Here is a 20,533-nt window from a genome sequence, read left to right on the forward strand (position 1 = left end):
AGGCCCGATAGGACTCCTTCTTCAGCTTGACAGCATCCCTCACCGAAGGTGTCCACCAACGGGTTCGAGGGTTGCCGCCGCGACAGGCACCAACAAGGCACAACCTTGCGGCCGCAGCTCCGATAAGCCGCCTCGCCAATGGAGGCACGGAACATGGTCCATTCAGACTCAATGTCCCCCGCCTCCCCCAGAATGTGTTCGAAGTTCTGCCVGAGATGGGAGTTGAAGCTTCGTCCCACAGGGGAAAAACCAAACATAGGATGCAAAATATGTGAAAATTATGTTTCAAACTATAAAAATTAAGTAAAAATAATAAAACCATTAAAAATATTGCTTGATTATCAAGAATTACTATGAAAATTAAAATTTGCTTCCTAATTCATATTACATGGGCACATCAAAATAATGAACATGTATGATCTACAGACGGAACATTTACGCATAACCCAGGTGGAAGAAAAAATAGTTCCCACCAGCTGCGTATGATTAAAAGATTTCAATAGTTTAGTTACTTTCTGCTGCGTTCCTGTTAATGAAATGCATTCCCTGAAATAACTGAAGTATCAAAGTATCAATATTTAATTTTAGTATCAATTCTCAAGCATCAAGTTTTGATATTAATATTTTAGCATCAATCCACACATCACTATCCCCAAATTTGAGTTAGTTCAGTCCAAGTTACACTAGCTGCTACTATTCAGATAGCTGTGGAGATGAAAAAGAAAGCAAGTTGCATTAAAAAAACAAACTTTGAAACTGTGCTGCAACTTTTTCTGGCTATGAATTTGAAAGAAAAGAGTATGAACAATGAGTGATATTAATATATCTGCATGTTCATAAAAACTGGGACTATACTGTAAATCATTTTTATCTGATCATGAATTGACACTTACCCAGAGCTCATGAGAGGTGAATTATTTGGGCTGACAAAAAGATAGTTTAAAATTAGATGTAATAGTTAATCATTTACAAAATAATAAACCTAATGGGATTCAAACCCTGGTCTAGTTTCCACCACACCAACCTACTTTGTTTGAATGAAATAAATGGAATAATATAAGCTAATCAGTTTATACTGATAATACTGAGAGCAACAATTAGGACGCCCCACTGGTTCTCTGAGTCACAAGAGAAACGCAGCCAAGTCCAGTGTGACGTCATCCCAGGATCTGAATTCTGCCTTCTGAGATAAACGAAACACAGCAGTACGTTGCCAGACCAGTTACATTGTTTCACCCAGTTTCAACTAGAACAGTTGTGTCAAAGGGTGTTCCCCTCGAGCTACAGGAGAGCTCCAACTTTGAAGTAGAAGTCGGGGAAAAAATCCTGTGAAAGCATTTCTATAAACTGCAGTCAGCTGCACTTCCAGCAGTGCAAACACAAAGTTGAAAGGAGCTGCTGCCACTGGTTGTAAAAGCTACAAAAAGGTTCCCATGATCCAAAAACACATAAAGTGTTATTTTTTGCTTTAAAACAGGGATGGTAATATAACACCTAATGTACACATTGTCTAAAAAAATCTTAAATGACCAGTAAAATACATTTGATGTGAGTTCTGAATTGAAAGTTAAAAAAAAACACTGGAATTTCTCTGGCCTGAGCCCCCAATAATTTTCCAAACTAAAAATAACAAATTGTTCAGGGAAACCAACAAACAACAACACAAATCAAATGGCACAGTTCTAACTGTAGCCCTGTGACTGAGGTCAACACAAATCAATAGGTAGTTAGCTTAACAATAGCTGCCCAACATTTCCAGGCTTTTTAAAAATAGCTATTCCCTGAGGTCCTGCAACACTAAGGAGTATAATTGTAAGGGTAACAATGCCTACTGCTACATCACCACTGAAATGAGTTTACGCTTTGTTTGATTTATTTGATATCAATCCCTGGATGCAAGTTTACAAGACTTCCTGCCCAAAGTTATAATTTTAACCACTATAAAATAGCCAAACATCATAATTTAGGTAATAAAACACAACATCCTGAAGATGCTTTATGAGAATATATGTTTCTAATAATCAGCAGAACAATTCATTTTTCCTGCTGGGTGAATAAGTGTGTAGGATGATGAGTCTTTGAGCAGAAGGCAGCAAGAAAAATCTTGCTGACCTTTAGTCTTTGCAATCGGACCTGTGTACAGCAGCTATTAACCTGCCTCAGAACCTTAAAATCTCCTTGATCCTAAAACCCTTTATTTTATGCTGCCTCCTGTTTACACCCACCTGCTTGATCTGTTTCTTTGTAGCCAGTTCATTTTCCCTTTCTGTGTTTTTCATGCTCAGTCCCAATGTTTTAATGAAAACATCTGCTTGGCTTGTGTTGATGAACAGTAGGAGTTTTTTATAGTAAGCAGATCACCACTGGTAAAGAAGGTTTGGGAATTAGAGCTTACAGGGCTCTGTCATGGTTTAAAACATTCATTTATTTCCCCAACATATGTGTGAAACAAGAAAGTTAACGCTTGTTTAAAGTTATGCAAAGTTAATAACTGCCTTTATCTTTCATATGTTGAAAGCTGTGGACTTAAAAACTCCACAACCCTCTGATGTTGTGATGTTTGACTAACCACAGGTCGCCACCCTCTCTCTGACCAGAACCCAAACTTTAACTAACTCCTCTCTTTTTAAAGGAAAAGGGTGTGGCAAGGCTTAGCCCAACAGACAGGCTTCTGAGCTGGGCAGAATGATGTCATAAATGGGCACGTTTCCTGGCTCCTGGTGCCAAAAGGTGGTGAGAAAATGGAAAATAGATGAATCGCTACGGAATCCGACTGGCAAGTCTTTCTAAACGAGTTGGTGCTCAAAGGTTTGATGTTGATTGTCAAAGAGATGATTTTTTAAGTCTAAATAATAGGTCATATTATTTTATGTGTTTATTCAAAATGCACAAGACGTTAAGATTGTTCGCCTAGAACCTCCGAAGTGGCAGGTTACGAGGTAACTTTTTTTTTTCCGCAAAAGCACGTGCTAATTGTAGCTTGATTAAGAGCCTAAAGCCTCTGTTTTATGTCTGTAGTTTTCATGGCATTTAACAAAGCAAAGCAAACCACCCGTCTTGAAGAAGCCATGAATGTGTTGTCATTTCGGAGTTATAACTTACGATCTGTGATCTATATCTTAGCTGTCGCCGGAACATTTACACTGAAGCATATACTCGTTATTGATCAGCCACACATCAAGAAAATCTCACACAGGAGTTTAAACAAGCTGTGGTGAGGGATTATATGAATTAGGAGTAGTAGTAGTTGTAGTAAATACTGCAGTTTATTTTTAACATCTAAGCCATTCACATAGGAATCAGTATTCATTAAGCTTACCATGAATAGCTGATAAAAAAGGGGAAAAGAACACACCCATACAAACTGTGCCCACGCTCATTGCTGGCTGCTGGCTGATCCAAATGTTATCCAGGAAGTAGCTGGTTTTCCAGCTGCAGTTGAATCCAGCATGTATTCTGCTTCTTCCGTTAAGAAGGCCTAAGTTGAAGTTAGCTCAAAAAGTAAGTTGTACAGATCCGTGGAGCTTTGCACTTCGCCAAAGATGGTGAGCATGATACTGATGCACAACAGTGGTAGAAATGTAGCCGTTCAATATGTTGGGATAGAATGTTCTTTGCATTATGAAGATTACATCAAGGGTCAAAATGCAGAAGCTGTTTAGATCTGTAGGAGATTCTTCATCATGTGCAGTCCAATGCTTTATGTATTGACCTTGAAACCAACATCTCCAGTGAAACAAAAGTGAAGATGATTTAGACATAAAGCTGCTTGGATGAATATCGATTATTAGACTTTAAAAAACAACGTAATTATTGTTTGTTTACCTCTTGATAGATGGTAGTTAAAAGAGAGAGGGGGATATATGGGCAATGGAAAGACAGTAATTCAGAACATTTTACTGTTTGTTGGTTTTATGCCTAAATATTTATCACTGTTCAGATTCATGCAGAAATATTTGTTTTTCCATAAATAAAAGATTTCTGTTTCAGCTGCTGCCATCGTACAGCAGTAGCAGGAACAGAAGCCTCAGCATGAGAAGCTAATGCAACACGTTGTGTTGCGCCATCCGTACACAGTAGGCCCTAACAATAAAAGATGTGATTTGAGTAATGTGGGGACCGTGCCCCCGGTGGTGCTTTGCATCAAGCAACACCTTTGATTTACATTATACAATCTATTTCTAGCATTTCGAGTTCTCTCCTAACTAGAGCCACAAAATCAGTTTTGCTTGTAACATTTTCCCTTGTTGCCTCGGAGAAGCCAGCTAAAACCTTGTAAGCTCTATTACTGCTTAGGGATATTCATCAGCAAAACCTCCACTAAGGAGCCTCTGAGGGAAACGGTTGGAGGTCGGATCAATGAGCGGGATATGGGATGGGAATTAGATCTGGATGACAATGAGCACAACACTTGGACTGCAGCTTTGGCTGGTTAAATAATGACCAAATTGAATGTAAAGTCATTTAGATCTGACCACGCTCCAACCTAAATGTCCCCTGTCAGACAATGGAATACGAACTGAGAACTGAACTTTAGCACAAACAAATAAAGCTGATTACAGCACACTTTGCTACACTTTTCAGAGTTGGACAAAGCAAATGAAAGTGCTTGCAGTTAAATTGATATTTTGAAGAAGTGTCACTTTAATAATGCCCTTTTTATTTAAAGTGGAAGCAAAGAAACCCAATAGAAACTTAATCATAAAAGGTGTCTAGTTTTCAACCAAAACTAGATGCTACGCACGAGCAGGATTAGCTGATCTGCATGCAGGTGAATGAATCTGAACGTGCCTCTCTTGGCAGCAGCTTTCATTACATTAAGTCCAGTGAAACAATTAAAACAATGTTCTCACAAAAAATGCACATTATCCATCCATTCACACTATGTTTGCTTCAACTCTTACATTTATTCTTTTCTTTAGAGGGATATATCAGAGAAACATGTTTCACTAATGAATGATCCCCTGTCAGACTTTGCAGCCGGCTTGTTTTACTGACTCTGTTTGCTTTTCAGAACTAATTACAGCCTTCTTAATATTGTAATTTATGTGTATTTTCACCTCAATAATCTTCATGTAGGTCATAAATAAGGATTCATGATTTAGTTTTCACAAACATATCTGACTTTTGTGAATTTTGCAATGTGAAGATATCACCTACTTAACTGTGGGAAACCAAACAGCCAACTATTAAATACTGATTTTCTTCTCATACACATTGGAAGAATTAGGTCCAGTGTCAGAAAGCTGCTTTGACACCTTCTACTTGATGCTTATGCTTCTTGTGGATGCCTGTGGTTTTGTTGCACTATTTATAAATAGATGTGGATTTGTTAGTGCGTGAGCATTAGCAGAAGCTCAGTCCAACTCGTGGCACCCTGAAGAGCACTCAGTAGTGTGATTATGCTCACTTCTCTCCTCTCAGCCCATCACATTTCTACCAGTCATAAAAGCAAATCCTTCTGGGCAACGTTGCTAACACCAAAACAGACAAAGATTACAATTTCCTCAAACCAGAGGTACATTGAACAAACACCTCATTCGACTGATTTAGGTCTAACATTTTTCAGAACGGTGTTTCTCTTGGTTTGTTTTCTACTTGGTAGACGTAAGAAGAATTTCCCCCAAGGTTGAGGGACACTCAAGAGCCCGTAGTTTATTAGTTGAACCATGTCTGCTGGTAGAGATGATTTATTAGAACTGCTGAGAAGAATTAGTGCAATGGCTCCATTAGATTTGTTACAGAGAGCTGGAACAATGTGACGAATGGCAAGGCACAAAGCGGAGGGCAGAGGTTTAAAAACATTAGGGGCTCTGATGCATAACTTCTCTTGGTATGTGCCTCAACTGCATAAAACTGACCACCTCTGTTGCTCACACACACACACACACACACTCACACCACTTGCACACACCAACTCTTGGGTTCCAGTTGCTGCTGTCATGAAACTAAGAAGATGCAAATTACTGGCAGCTGCAACAGCTTCAGATTGACAGGATGACTGCTTCAAAGTTTCAGTGGTTTGAATGAAACACATTTAGATGGAGGACATTTTAAAGTCACTTGGAATTAAATAAAAGACTCAAATCAAATCTGGAATCAAGATGAAGTAAGTCCTGTTAAAGAACAGGTGGGTTCGCTGGGATAAGTTCTCTGATGTTCAACATTTTGCTCTGAATTTATCCTTAAATCTCTTTACGGACTTTAATATACAATACATGAATTTATGTAACAAGTCGATACGATACAATACGATACAATACAATAAAATACAATACAATTGTCATGATCTGTGTCTGTGCTTATGATTTATTGTAGTTTTCTGTCTTGTCCTCTGTTTTCTTCCTTTTGTCTCTTTGCTCCAGCCCCACCCACTCACACCTGATCCTCATGTTTCTCCCCCAGGTGTTTCCTGTTTGTGCTCATTAGTCTCACCTTTATATTCTGTGTCTTGTCCTCACTTCCCTGCCAGATCATTGTTCTGTATCGTGCTGTGTGTTCCAGCATGAAGGTTTTTCATGTCCAGTGGTTTGTTTTGCCACGTCATAGCCTTGTGAGTTTTTTAAGCTGCCCGGTCAGCACTTTTTGTTTAAATAAATACTTTGTTTTTGGAACTTTGACTCTGCCTGCACCCTGGGTTCTTTCCTACCTGCAAATTCATGACAACAATACAATACAAGATAATATGATGAAATGCAATGTACTTTTATTGTTACCTTGGGGAAATTTAATTTGTACTTGATTCTGACCCAATACAGTAGCTGCATTCAAATAAAAATTTACAAATAAACAATACCATCAGTTATTGTGTGGTTGAGCAATTATTATAATTATCCTTTATTTAATCATGCAAATCCCACTGAGATCACAGGTCTATTCTGCATGAAAGTCCTGGTCCGGAATGCAAGCTGACATGCATGTTTTTGGTTTATGGGAGGAAACCCAAGTACCTGGAACAAACCCACATAAACATGAGAACACATAGAAAGACCCCATCTCTGAACCCAAGACCTTCTTACTGTGAGGCATCAGTGCTAATTAGGGAAGCACCAATAAATCGTCCAGCCAATCGATTGGCCCCGATTTCCTTAATTTTGGGTGATCGTCAATCAGGTCGATCATATCCACCTCTTACAACGTTCTGAAAATCAGCCACTGGCCCATTTTGTTCTGCTGTGACAGAGGTCTGACTGACAGACCCGCCCACTAGGTCACATCTGGACATGAGTTGTTAACAATAGTCACAGGTCACCTGGAGCAGCCATGTTGTTGATTTGGCAGTATTATGCAATTAAAGAAAAAGAGCATTTATATTTCAGAGCACTACCTCATGCCCAGTTCAAACAAGTTTGTGTTGTTTCAAGGGTACCGTTCAGTGTTTTTCAATAAAAATAAGATTGGAACATTGAAAGTGTATTGTGACCTTATAATAATTGGAATGAGCAGGTCAAACTTTTTAACACTCTGTGATCAGTCAGAAGACTGCACCCCTATTGCTAACCACTAAGCCATTGTGCTGCCCAAAAAATACGTTACAATTTAGTCTGAAAGGCTCTTGAAGACAGACTAACACTTGTAGACACAGATCACAAGTTATTTGAAGGAACATAACACCAGATTTTTTTTATGACAGCCAACACTATCAGGGATGAGGACAAACTGCTACTTTCCTCTGGTACAGCTGTATTGACTTAGCTATTTTTCAAGGCAAAATTGTTGTTTTCATTGCGCAAAAAGTGGATAAAAGTTGCCTTTTATATTCCTGAATTAAACAGATGGATTTGAGCATTTTTTTTCTCTCTTGGACACATCACTGTGTGTTAACAGTGAAGAGAGGCCTTTGGCAATCGAAACTTTAACAGTTTCAAAACATCCCATTTGAAAACCTCCAGGTAACATATTCTTCTATCCATCACATTTAGTCATTCATTATTCATCACTGTTGTACTGTTGTTGAAATAAAGTCACCTCTTTCACCTAATGTATTTGCTGTCCTCGGTGAATGGATAGACATTTCTGAGCAGCAGGTCACATGAAACAGGCTAACAGCAGATAAAGCGGCTGCAGTCATGGAGCTCACTGTGACTGCCTCGGAGCGCTGACGGGGAACAACACCCACTTCCCCTCAGGGTATGTAGAGAAAGAGAAATGGATAGAGCAAGACAAGAAGGAAGGAGAGGAGTAGAAAGAGCAAGTGCATTGGAAACAAGCGTATGGATGGAAAGATGATCAGGAAAGCGAATGTATGGCATTTGAAGGTTTAAGTAGGCGCCTGGAGCATCGACTCTGTTCTGAGATGGAAGCATTCATGAGCGTGCTGATGTGTAATCAGCTTGATGAGCCATGTTGTGTAACAGAGTGAGACAGTCATCTCACAGGCAAAGCAGAACTTAGTAAACTCGCTACAAGAGGAAAAAAAACTGTACTTTTAGTCCAACTTCTTTTGGCTTTTCTTTCTTTCTTTTTTTGCCAAAACAGCTGGCACAGCCACAAAACGAGGCATCAGTGTTTAGCAGAGAGCCCCCGATTCTGGTGAAAGGCGACAGCCAACAACAACAGCGGTGAATGCTTCCCAGCATGCTGCATACAGAGAGAATCCCGACAACAATCAGGTTTTTCCTCGCGCTGTCGGCTGAGCTCAGCAGGATTAGCAGAACTCAGCTGAGTTCAGTGTCTGGCATTCAGCACAGGGCAACAAACGGGTTATGTGTGACACCCGGACGACTTTGGGAATTTTCATCACAATTTGACAGGGTGGTCATTTGGTAATTCAGGACCACTGCACTGCAGCCCAGTAGCAGATGCCGGGGTTTGATTCTGAAGTTTTGAATTCTTCTAAATTAGTGAAGAAATGCTGTTTTTGTTAACATAAGACAAATACATTTCTGTAAAAAGAAAAAAAGAAAAAAACTATCATTCAGACAAAAATAGTAAGGAAGCAAGCGTTTATTATCCCAAAGCAAATGCATCGTCTCAAGCTCGACTAACGCTTCAGATGACTTTTTCTATTAATGGATGGACGCCCCCCTGAGTTGAACAGTTTCATGGACAGCCTAACGGTCCCCAACTGAGACTGAAGAAGCCCTTGATGTGTTTTTAAAACTGTTACTTACCATGACAGCAGCACATAAATCTCTCAGTCGAATCACTCAAATGAAACAACACTGTAGTGATCTGATGCGCAAAAGACCAATATGTTTTGTTGCACACTTTGGTGATAAACTACTTCATCCACAACCAAAATCTCTTCCTAGATTCCACAAAATCAGATGGTTTCATTAAGCATTCAGAATCAAGGATAAGTGACACAACTGGCCAAGCACTAACTTTGAGCTTACCTCAGACATATTCATTAAAATCAGGTCCACTCGCGGGAAATTTTAAGAAAATCACAGCTGATAGTGAAAAAGAGAGATCAGCTCCTGTTTCAGTTCCAAAGAAGAGTGTGTGCTCAGCCACAAACCTGAGCCCCACTTCACACCAAGACCCCAGTCAGACACCTCAGAACACACAGGGGAGGGGTTTCAGACACCTACCAGCTTTAAATGCCCGACGGTCTTTTCCTCTGACATCTTGAAAGTATCCGGAGATGAATTCAGAAGAAAACACAGGAGGATTGACAGGAAGGATACCAGAGGTGTGGGTGTGTGTATAGAACTCTCCTCTTCTCCCTTTTTTTACGCTTGCTCCAACAAGGCTCTCCGCGCAAAACGCCAGCCCGGTGCGTCCAAACAGACAGTCAGTCAGTCAGTGCGGAGAGCTGCGCCGCTCCGCTGGCGACAGCTCCCAGGCAAAGCTGAACACTCAACTTCGGGAAAAAAACGAGAGAGGGAGAAAAGAGCGAGAGGGACAGCGAGGGGAGGGAGGCAGACAATCACAGGAAAAGCAGCTCCTCCTACCCCCACGCTGTACGATCCAAAAACGCCGAGGCGAGCAAGACAGAAGGTCCAGAGCGCCGAACTGCACAGCTGAGCGCAAAGTGTGAGCGTTCCTGTTAACGAACTGTTTCAGCTGCACACTGCAGGCTTTTGGAAACAGTTTAAAAGGTGTATTTGCTTCTGACGGAGGGCAGCGAGGGTGTCAGACATTTAGGTCACACAAGATGAATTCACCTTCCTGTGGGGGCAGTTACAGATGGCAGCCGGTTATAAAGAGGAATGACTCAGTAGCCACATTTTTTATTTTTAGTTTCTAATTCTGGAAAATGATGCAACCCTTGGCAATAAAAGCAGGAATTAAATAGCCTACAACGTTCGGTTTTATCAATAAGTAAAACAGGGAGACAGTGCAATGCCTTGCCTCCAAAAAAAAAAGCCCAAAGGCAGCAATTAAAATATGCATGGATTTAAACTTGAGCAAAAAAGGCTTATCACAACAGTAACACTTTAATTTTCCGAATTAATTACCCCATCTCAAGTAAAGCCCGCTTATTGACAAGTTAGTTTTATATGACTGGAGGTTTTCAATCATTTCTTTTTTATAAGCAAGGCGTATAATACGATGACAGACGATTGCTTTAACACAGTCTTGATGAGGTGATGTAGGTTGCTCGTAAACGCAGGTGTATGTTTTGCTGCCTGGGTGTGTGTCTGTTTAACTGGGCACAGAGTTTAAGAGTTTTTCTACAACATTTTCCACCGGACTGCTCCATCAGGTTGCTGTTTGCCTGCCATGACCTGCACCTGTGTGACCTATCACAGCTCGTTATATCGTGTTGATTTTCATTCCCTTGTGCTCGTTGCACTGCGGTCACGAGCAGTTAGGCTACTTTCCAAAAATAACAGGGAGAAGACAAGTGTGCTAACAGAAAAAAAAAGATTGATTTCAATGGTTATTGCCAACATTTTCGGGTGCTGATTCTTAACTAGTACCACACCAAAAGTTAACTCAACATCTGTAAAACTGGTTAAGTTTAAATTATTTTTGTGTCCTAAGGTCAGTTGGATGTGACAGCACCTTGAATTGGGTTGACTCCAAAAGGTAATGAGTTAAGAGGTGCACATTGTGTGATTAAAGGGCTGTGTATTGGCAAGAATTTGGTGATGTGATACATATCATGACTCAGGGGTCATGATAAGATATAGCATTGCAATATATTGTGATACTGTGAGCAAGGCAATCTACTGCAATTTCTTGCCATTTTTCCTTTAAAAATTCTAATTTAATTTTATGTGATTTTTATGCTTTGTATTTTTTATTTCATTCATGTTTTTAATAGTTAAGTCTAATGTAAGGTCATAGGATCAGTTAGCACTTTGAGTATAAGTTGGAGGTGACTCTTAACCACCACCACAATAAATTTTAGCTCATTGTTTTTACAATTGGCAAAGACGTACTCATTTTTTGTGTTTGCTAAATGTACGGTACTTTATCCCTTTGGCCATCTTGAATCAGATTAACTTCAAATGTTATAGATGTGTTTCCAATACTCTTTGAGAGTTTAAAACATGTGCAGTGATTCATGGGGAATTTTGCTAACAGAAAGACAAACACAGGCACAAACAAAAGCATTATTCGCTGCTTTTCAGCCTTTGGCATAAGGAAATGAATATTAACAGCTGAACTGAGCTGAACAAATTGCTTAATAGTTGAAGTCACTGTATTTACTAAGTGAGGTCAAAGAGTAAGAATCCTGCACCTACAGCACAGTGAGGAGGTTGTGGGTAAATAGTATCAGGCAAGGTGTGGTCTGACATGCAGGTGTGTTCTCCAACTGTAAACAGGACGGGGCCAGACAGTGTCTCAGTACATGTCTGCAACTCACCTATATTTAACCTACCTGTCCATGTTTGCTATAGCTGCAAATACATATCTGAGGTTATTTCCTGTCTTGATAAATGTTTGTAGCCACCTTTCATGCCAGATGTCCTCTGCGTATTGTTTCTGCTGTGGGTTGAGTGTATCAGGTCATCTCTCTGTTTGCTTTGCTTTTCTCACAATGACACGAGGACGGTTGTGTTACCGGACAAACAGGTCGGAGAGAATTCAAGTCTGATAAAAGGATAACAAAAGTCATAAGCTGTTTGTCAACTCAAAAAACAAAGGAAAAAAATCTGCACACTGACATCATAAGATTTATTATCCAAGGGCATTAAAGGCTTTGCATTTTGTCATATATTGCCTTTCATGTCAGAGTTTTAAAGATTGTGCATGTGCGATCTATTTGCACTTAAAGAACATGATGAGGATGACTCTGGGTGCCTTTTTGACTCTAAAAGTCAAAGTCTAAAGGCGCCCACATTCTCGGGCGTACTTCGGCCCACGGAGGTCCACACGGACTCGAGGCAGACTCGAAGTGGATATCCACCGGAATGGTCCGCGCAGATATCAATTTTTTACGTCCGCATCCGTGGTGTCGCACAATAAACTGCATGATGAGTACTAGCGATGTCCCGATCAGATACTCAGTATTGGTATCGGTGACAGATATGGCCATTTTTTGAAAATGGGGTAGAATCGGATTTAGTCATGTGATCGGGCCGATCCAGTTTTCGTGACAGTTTTCAGCATCATCATGCTTTACAACTGCCGTTAAGAAGTCAAGACGCGCACAATTGTGCAACCATGTCCGTAGTGTGGGAACACTTTTCAATGGAAAACAATGATGCTGAAACTGCATCTTGCAAAATCTGCAAACTGGATGTTTCTTGTGGTGGGAACAGCAGGGCTCGCTATAATACTACCAACCTTGTCACTTGGAAAGAAAGAAATAAAGTTATCAGTATCGGATCGGTATCGGAAAGACTAATCATTAGAAAATCGGATTGTATCGGGAGCCAAAAAATCTGGATCGGGACATCCCCAATGAGTACTGTTTTGGATGTGACACCAAGCTGATAAAGTTGAGAATCTGTGTCATTTGTGGATGAAATAGAGTCAAATTTTGAAGAGCGGCTCATGGCGGAGATTAGAAAACTTTATGATGCGTCAGTGAAGGAATATAAGGATTTTCAGCGAGCAACAAATACGTGGGAGGAAATAGCTCAGATCCTGGGTAAGGTAGTTCTTTTCTTTTTTCTTTTGTTGTTTTAAAGCTAAAATGCAAACTGTCTCTTCCTCCTCATCCTTGACATCATGACTGAAATTACAAAAAATTAAAGAATTTGTCAGGTGGTCAGTACGCTCGAGTGTGAAGTGTCAAACATCCGTAGACAATATGCGTGGAGTCTGCGCGGCTCATGGAATGTGCACACAGTACGCCCGAGTATGTGGGAGCCTTAACTAGTTGAGGATGTACACCCAATGATTATTTTCAGTGAATTTCACTAAAATCTGTTCAGTGGTTAGAAAAAACTTTTGCTAAAAACCAGCGTTGATGTAAGCAAGATGTGTCGATTAAGGAAAGATGTGCAAAGTATGTGTTAGGAACGACTTTCAGGTACAACCATACTGAAAATGAAATCAATATATACAGTATAATGGACTGAGTTGGTATTATTTTTTTTTACTAATGTCAGTTAAATACAGATTGCTAATGTCAGTTAGCCACAGATTGCTAATGTCAATTAGCTACAGATTGCTAATGTCAGTTATCTGCAGCAAAAACCTTGGATTGCACTGACTCCAAAAGTTAACCGGTTGTACAGTGATTACTTTGTGAGAGTTTCAACAAACTCTATTGAGTGGTTTATGAAATTTTTTTCTTACAGAGAGACAAAGCTGATGTTATGATTGCTCAGCTGTGGTGGCCATCTTGAAATGTGGTTGACTCCTTAAGTGAGTCAGTTGCAAACTGAACTGAATTTATCCGTAACATCTGTCAGGTATGAGATATTTCACTAGTGTTACAGCCAAACAAACACACAAGCACTGGAAATCATTATTGCCTTCAGGGGATAATAAACATAGCTTACCATTAATTATTTAGAAACAATAAAAACACTATTTTTATTAATATTATTCTGTCCTGTCCTGGTTTTGACTCTCTGCACATGTAAAGGTAAACATCTAAACACAAGCATTCCTCCTTGAGTACATAGTTAGAGTAAGTTACTAGTGAATATCAGTGTAATTCCCAGATGAGGTATTTGGGGTTTTAATGGGGCTTTTACCCTTTGAGCCTGACAGGATGGCTGGCTGATTGAGTGTGCAGGCAGATTAAGCCCGGGTTCAGCCTGAGGCTCCCACCAGCTCTGACTTCACTCTCTGACCACACGGACAACTGAATTTTCTCAGCCTGGCAGTCAGCTACGCAGCATCCAGCACTCTAAACGAACTCAGCGTTTTGCAGGTTTGGCGAGCAGTAATGTGTGTTTACTCATTGTGTGTGCAAAGCAGTTCTTTTCTCCACCGCAGTGATTGGTCAGAGGATAGCTATTGGCAGTTTGTTTGAAGCCAATTTCTATTCTCCCACGCTGGGCCGCTGAGACTCCTTTGCAATTATGCTGTCACTCCCACGTAATTACAATAACCATATCAACAAACATAAAGCTGATAACAATCAGATACAGTAAAAAAAAAGGTTTTCTATTCTAGCAATAGTTCAGTTCTTTTGAAGCCAGTTAGTTAATTTCAATAACTTACCTGTTTGAAGAAATAAAGATTTGTTTAGATGGGATTGTAAGGGATCGCTGCTGCCCTAAAACAACTTTATTTTCAAAACTTCCAAAAATCTGAAGAACCTCTTTAGGATTTGGATTTTTTTTGATTCACCAACGGATTGCTTATTGACACGAGTAACTGTTACACATACACAAAAACAAAATGAAACTTTCAGGAAATAATCATTGGGTTAACTGCTACAGCTGATTACCTTTTGGAGTCAGCCTTTTTTTCTTTAAGAAGGCCACTACAGCCACCTGAAATTAGAAAACACAAAAATGGCTCTAATTCAGCCAGTTTTACAGATTTTGTGTTCAGATTTGTCGTGATAGCAGTTGGAAGTCATTTAGAACACAGACTCTAAATACAGATAATTGTGGCATTCGCTGGTGGAGTCCAACCATTTTGTCTGTTAGCAAAATATGCCATGAGCCACTGTATGGATTTTGATGAAGATTTCAGAAAGTAATCAGTGTCGATTATTTTATTTTTAACAAATATTGATCTCTAAGATTTTATGTGGTAGTTGCAGAGATTCATTCACAACACATACTCCGAACATAACATCTTGCAGAATCACACAACACTGTTTATAAAATTTCAAACAATGCTGGGCCTTTAATTCAATTTGCGCTCAGCTGCCTCATCTGTCACAGCACCTGGAATTACTGTCCTGTGTGAACTGCAATGCCTCGACGGTTTTCCAGGTTTCGTTGACCTTTAAAGCAGCTTTACAGCATAACTCACATCCTCCTCACACACTCTTCCAGAAAGCCTACAGCTTAAACCTTGAGCTTGTCTCTACCACACACACACACACACACACACCAGTGACAGCATTAGAAGTAACTGTTCGGTTCAGTATCGTGCTTGTCCACACTTTGACATGTAAACACAAGAAGCTGGAGACATCCCTGCAACTGCATGGGAAGACTTTTGCAAAAAACTCATATTTGACATAAACAAGATTATTTCGGCAAACAGTGGCATTAACAAAAGTGTGATGAATTCATATGAAGGACGATTGGCCTGTGACAGAATGAGGACAGGCTGGAGGAGTGAGGATGCTGCAGACAGTAAGCCCACGGGTCACTGGAGACTTTACTTCACTGTTGTGTTGCTGTGACCCAGGCAGGGAGCATGTATCAAATTACAATCAGCTTATAAAAAAGGCTTGTGGGTGTTTGTGTGTGTGCGTGCATCAGTGTGCACAATATAGTGTGAGTTTAATATGCAAACAAAGATGCACTCATGGACTTGGACATACATGCTGGCAAATGACGAATGACCAGCACCATCAAACAGTGTGTGACCAGAGGAAATGCATTGGCTCCTCTTTACTCTGCAGGCCCACAGCTCATCAGAGCCTTATTGTGCAGGAGCATCCTGTCTGTGTGCTGCAGTAACATGAAGCGATCAGGACAAACACTCATGGAGACCTGAAGAAACCCTTTGTTCCCTTTCACATGTAGGAATTTCTAGTCATTTTTGCCTTTTTAGGCCCAGCCTCAGCCTGGCCTTATCTTACCCTGGCCTTGGTTGTGTATGCATTCAGCAGAGAGCTGCCTTGATGTGAGTGGGAGTTTTAATATTAAAAACTAGGGCTGTAAATCAACAGCTTAATCACAATATCCTTTTTTTTGGATGACATTACAATGTTTTTTGATATTGCAAAGTCTGTCATGATACAGTTTTAATTCATAATGTCTGCGATTTATATGCCAATCTAACAATCATTGTTAGATGGGCATATGATATTGATTCACATCAGACATATGATGATGAGATGGATCAATGTTTTTGTTTTGCCTTGATGCACTTGAATCTTTTAATCAACATATCAGTGTGGATCGACGTTTTGTTACACCCCTATTAAAAACGTGCAAATGTTATATTATTTTAGTTATGACACAAGGATGGACTACACTAAACTTGAAGGAAAAGTACCGAAGACTGTATCTGACTATCCAGCTTTAGACGAGAGGGCAAGTTGACAGAGAATAGTACGCTAATGGTAGCTAATGTTAGCTTGTTGTTGGTAGCTTGCTACTTTTGTTGTTTAGTTGAACTTTTGTAGAAATAAATGTTACAGTCACTGCAAACAATTCACAAAAAATGAGTTTTATCTGTGTGACGTGACCAGCCTGAATAGAACCACGGATCTTGAAGTTCCAGAAATCATGATGGAAATGGACCACAAGGGCTCGTGCAAACACGTCGAACCCAGTCTTGAACCTGTGCAGGCTGGGCCAGACCTTGCAGTGCAAAAAGGTCTTTTGGTCCAGTACAAAATATCAATATGGATACTTCTGTTTTTTTACTTGCACATAAATTATTTCTCATTATATTGTGAACTAATACACCTGTCCACTCCAACTCTGTATTGCATTCAAGCATTATGTTTTCTACCCATTGTTTTCCTATTTAAAGTTTCTTCCATAAATTTTTTAGGCTAACGCTTGTTCTGCATACTTGTTTTAGCCATTCACATATCAATAAAACATTTAATTGGAAATAATTTCTTACGACCTTTGTAATATTTATACTTATTAAAACATGAAACTTGAATTAATAAAATACTAACAGCAAGTTTTCAGTAGTTTCTTTTTAATTTGTCAACACAATTCTGAGCAATTTAATAAGACTATGCTAAAGGTTGCTTCATAATTCAAGCTCATATTAAAAGAAATATCTTCTGGTCTTTTTTTTTAATTCTCAGCTTAAAATGATGAACGCATAAACAGATCAATAAACGACCAGAGGGCATAAAAAATAAATAAAATAAAAAAACTAGTTGCCGAGTGTTTCATCGCACCATTAGATTTCCATTAGTCTCGCCATCTCACACATGAAATTTTCCATCAGCAGATTCAAGCTGCAGATATTTTGTTCTCACCGTCAGCGGTGCAGAAAATACATATGTATGTGATACAAAACAATGTCACTGGTTTTCAATAATGATAAAAACAAATCAGGTCTCTAAAACCATAAAAACCTGAGGCCAGGATTTTTTTTCCCCAATGTTGACATTTTGACATTTGTGAAAGTGAAATGTGGAGCTTTACCCACTCAAGTTTAAAATGACAGTTATCTAAATGTTATGTTCTGTGTACTTTCCCTAAATGCCAAGGGCATACAGCGTTAAGTAAAACAGCTGAATACAATAATTTTTGTCTTCTCCTAGATTTAATTTGGTAAAGAAAACATTAAATATATTCAGACAGATTTAGATTAGTCACAGTGAGGGCAGGGTATAAAATAGTTGGTCTAGAAAGTGGAGATGTGAGCTGGCAGAGACTGCAGACCAAGTGATGACGATCTGGCAAAATAATGCTATTGAATGGCAACAGCTGCATGCATGTGAGTGTGTGTGTGTGTGTGTGTGTTGTCGTCAGCAGAGAAACTGCATAGACTTTCTTATCGCAGTCCGTTGCTTTCTTCACCCCTTGGCTCTGCACCAAGACAGCCTGGAGCCGAATGCAAGCTGCTCATAGACACATACAACAAACTCTGAAGACTTACGACTGCTGTTCCCATCACCGAGGGAGAAAAACAAACCGCCACATTCCTCACAAGGTCAGCTGGGTGGACGTAGCAGTGACCCAGGCTCTGCACACTTGTTTATGTCATTTAATGAAATAAAGGAGACATGTCTGTTCAGAACTGAGTACAAAGAAAAAAAGTAAATAAAAGATATCCTTATAAAGATAACAGCTACACTGTAAAAAAACTGTTCATCTAACCAAGTCTTTCAATCTTATATCCAGCCAAAAAGTGCTTTTTGGATCTTGTTCCAAGGCTGAAATACTAACCAAGAGCTTATCAATCTCATTAGTCTGAAAATTTTCCTTATTTCAAGAAAACTTACAAAGGTATTTAGGCAGAGGGGCACCATTGTAACAATGCCGTTTGGTTTTAAAACACCCTATTTCAGCTTGCAACGACTCAGAACACCCTGCTTTAGGTCTTTAGTTCTGATGAGATTTTATTCTACTCTACGTAAACTTCTATAACTACATATAAGGCATGAGGGTAACCAAAGGTATATTTGGCTTAAAGTATTGACGCCCTCCTCCAAAACCCCACCTAAAAGCTTGTTAAAAGGTGCACTAATATTCTTTTGGTAGACTATTTCCCTTAATTTGAGTCTGAATCTTCTGTAATTTCTTAAATTAAGTGAAATTATCCACTACTGGTATAAGACAATTGCACTTGAAATATGGAAAATTTCCAGGCAAACAAGATTAATAATCTCATACATTCTCTATCTTAAAATAAGATCAAAAATACTTTTTGGCTGAATATAAGATCCTATTTTTGCAATGTTTACCATTTGCAATGCCCCTGTGAAACATAAATTTATGCTGCAATTTAACAGATTGATCAAAAAGCTATTTTCTAAGTGCTTGTTTTTTTGCACAGGTTTGTATTTAACAAGCTGATGTGTTTTTTCTGCTTTGGCCAAAATAGTAATTTGCTAATTTGCACCAGTTTGGGAGAGTAGGGTGGATTGGGAGGTTATCGGAGAGTCACTCTATTTCCCATCCCAACAATTTTTCATTTGCCCTGGCATGGCAATTGTTGAACATAAGGTTTGGGGGAAGTAAAGTTCCCCAACCAAGTTCTTTTTGGCACAGCAATTCAGCATGTGATCACTTTGAACTAAAGTCAGACAAAAGAAGGTTCTGCTGTCAAAGCTTCAACAGGACATTGATGGATGTTTAAACTTCCATGATGAGCCCTAAATGCGTCCCATAAAGCAGCAGGTGTTTTTTCACATGATGCGATTATAACATGATGAACTAGCAACATGAACTCCATACAAATGCAAATACTCGTGTTCTTCAGCTTCATCTTTCCTCATTTGTGTGTCATGCTGTTGTCACCGTGTACAGGTGGTGTTTCATTGGGCTGCAAATGTCGGAAACTAGGTGGCAATTTAAACTTGACTCAGAATTGCAAGAAAATAAACACATTTACCAGGAACAGAACTCTGTGTTTGTGATCGAGTGGAGGTGCTGTTGCATTTTGAGCAGCCAGTTTTGAAAAATAAAATAATTAAAAAAACAATAATAAATAAAAATAATTGCCATGTGCACAGCTTGCAAAACTGTATTTTAGTCCATGAATATTATTTCACTGCCCACCTTCATCCACATCATACCCACCTCAGCAAAATCTACCATAATGATCAAATCCACTATACCAGTTTTAATACTTATTATTTATCATTGGTGTGAATTTTAGACTTGGACATGTTTTCTGCCAGAGGAAAACAACTGTGCAGGGGTCAAACTACAGCTTTATAGATCTTTTAAGACTGCAGACATCTAGTGACTCTGTGAATGTTGAAAAAAAATACTCATCGAGGAAACTTGAAATTCAGGAGAATATTGTAAAACATTCTGGAGATTCCCTAACGAATGCTGTTTGTTAATAAATTTCCACCAGTTGCAGCCCAGTGGGCTACCACCTTAAAAATGCCTAACATTTAAACTTCATGGACAAGTTAACGAAAGGATCTCAAACCGAAGCGCACACACAGAGTGATGGATATCACTTGTTGAGGAACAAGAGTGACAAAAAGCCTCCTCTTACACTTGGGATGGGCAACTGGTGGCCCTTACTCAAAGGACCTCAGATTCAATTTTGAAAATTATAAAATATATAGTATGTATGTAAGTATTTTAGTGGCACAGAGATAGTTGTAATGACAAAGTTTGCCACTAGTAGCACCTGCAACACAGATGCCACCTCAGCACACATCTTCTCTACCAGTGAGGAAGTGACGTTTTAGCCATGACTAAATACAGAGGAAAGTGAAAACTGGAAAGAGAAAACATGTTTCAGGTGAAGTAGGAGGAAGACTATCTGTCCACAGAATTTCAAGGCAAACCTTTGTGTTTAGTCTGATTCAATATGTATATGTACTGTATATATGTATATATTTGAGACGTTTACTTAAGTCAAAAGTACATAAGGCCAAGTACAA

At 39.3% G+C, this 20,533-nt stretch overlaps 1 protein-coding gene across 3 annotated transcripts in view; it reads right to left on the reverse strand.

Annotated features, from left to right (window-relative positions):
* The window catches only part of mid2 (midline 2), a 97,120-nt gene extending 87,024 nt beyond the window's left edge, over positions 1–10,096 (reverse strand). For 2 of the 3 annotated variants that reach the window (XM_014028002.1, XM_014028001.1), the window contains exon 1: positions 9,537–10,095. The gene's annotated coding sequence lies outside the window, so the exon portion shown is untranslated. Of the gene's footprint in view, positions 1–9,536 lie in introns of all 3 variants that reach the window. The other variant, XM_014028003.1, reaches the window with a different exon arrangement.
* Between the last annotated feature and the right edge of the window lie 10,437 nt (positions 10,097–20,533).

This window comes from Austrofundulus limnaeus, unplaced genomic scaffold (assembly GCF_001266775.1).
Source record: "Austrofundulus limnaeus strain Quisiro unplaced genomic scaffold, Austrofundulus_limnaeus-1.0 Scaffold708, whole genome shotgun sequence".
In the NCBI taxonomy this organism is placed as follows: domain Eukaryota; kingdom Metazoa; phylum Chordata; class Actinopteri; order Cyprinodontiformes; family Rivulidae; genus Austrofundulus; species Austrofundulus limnaeus.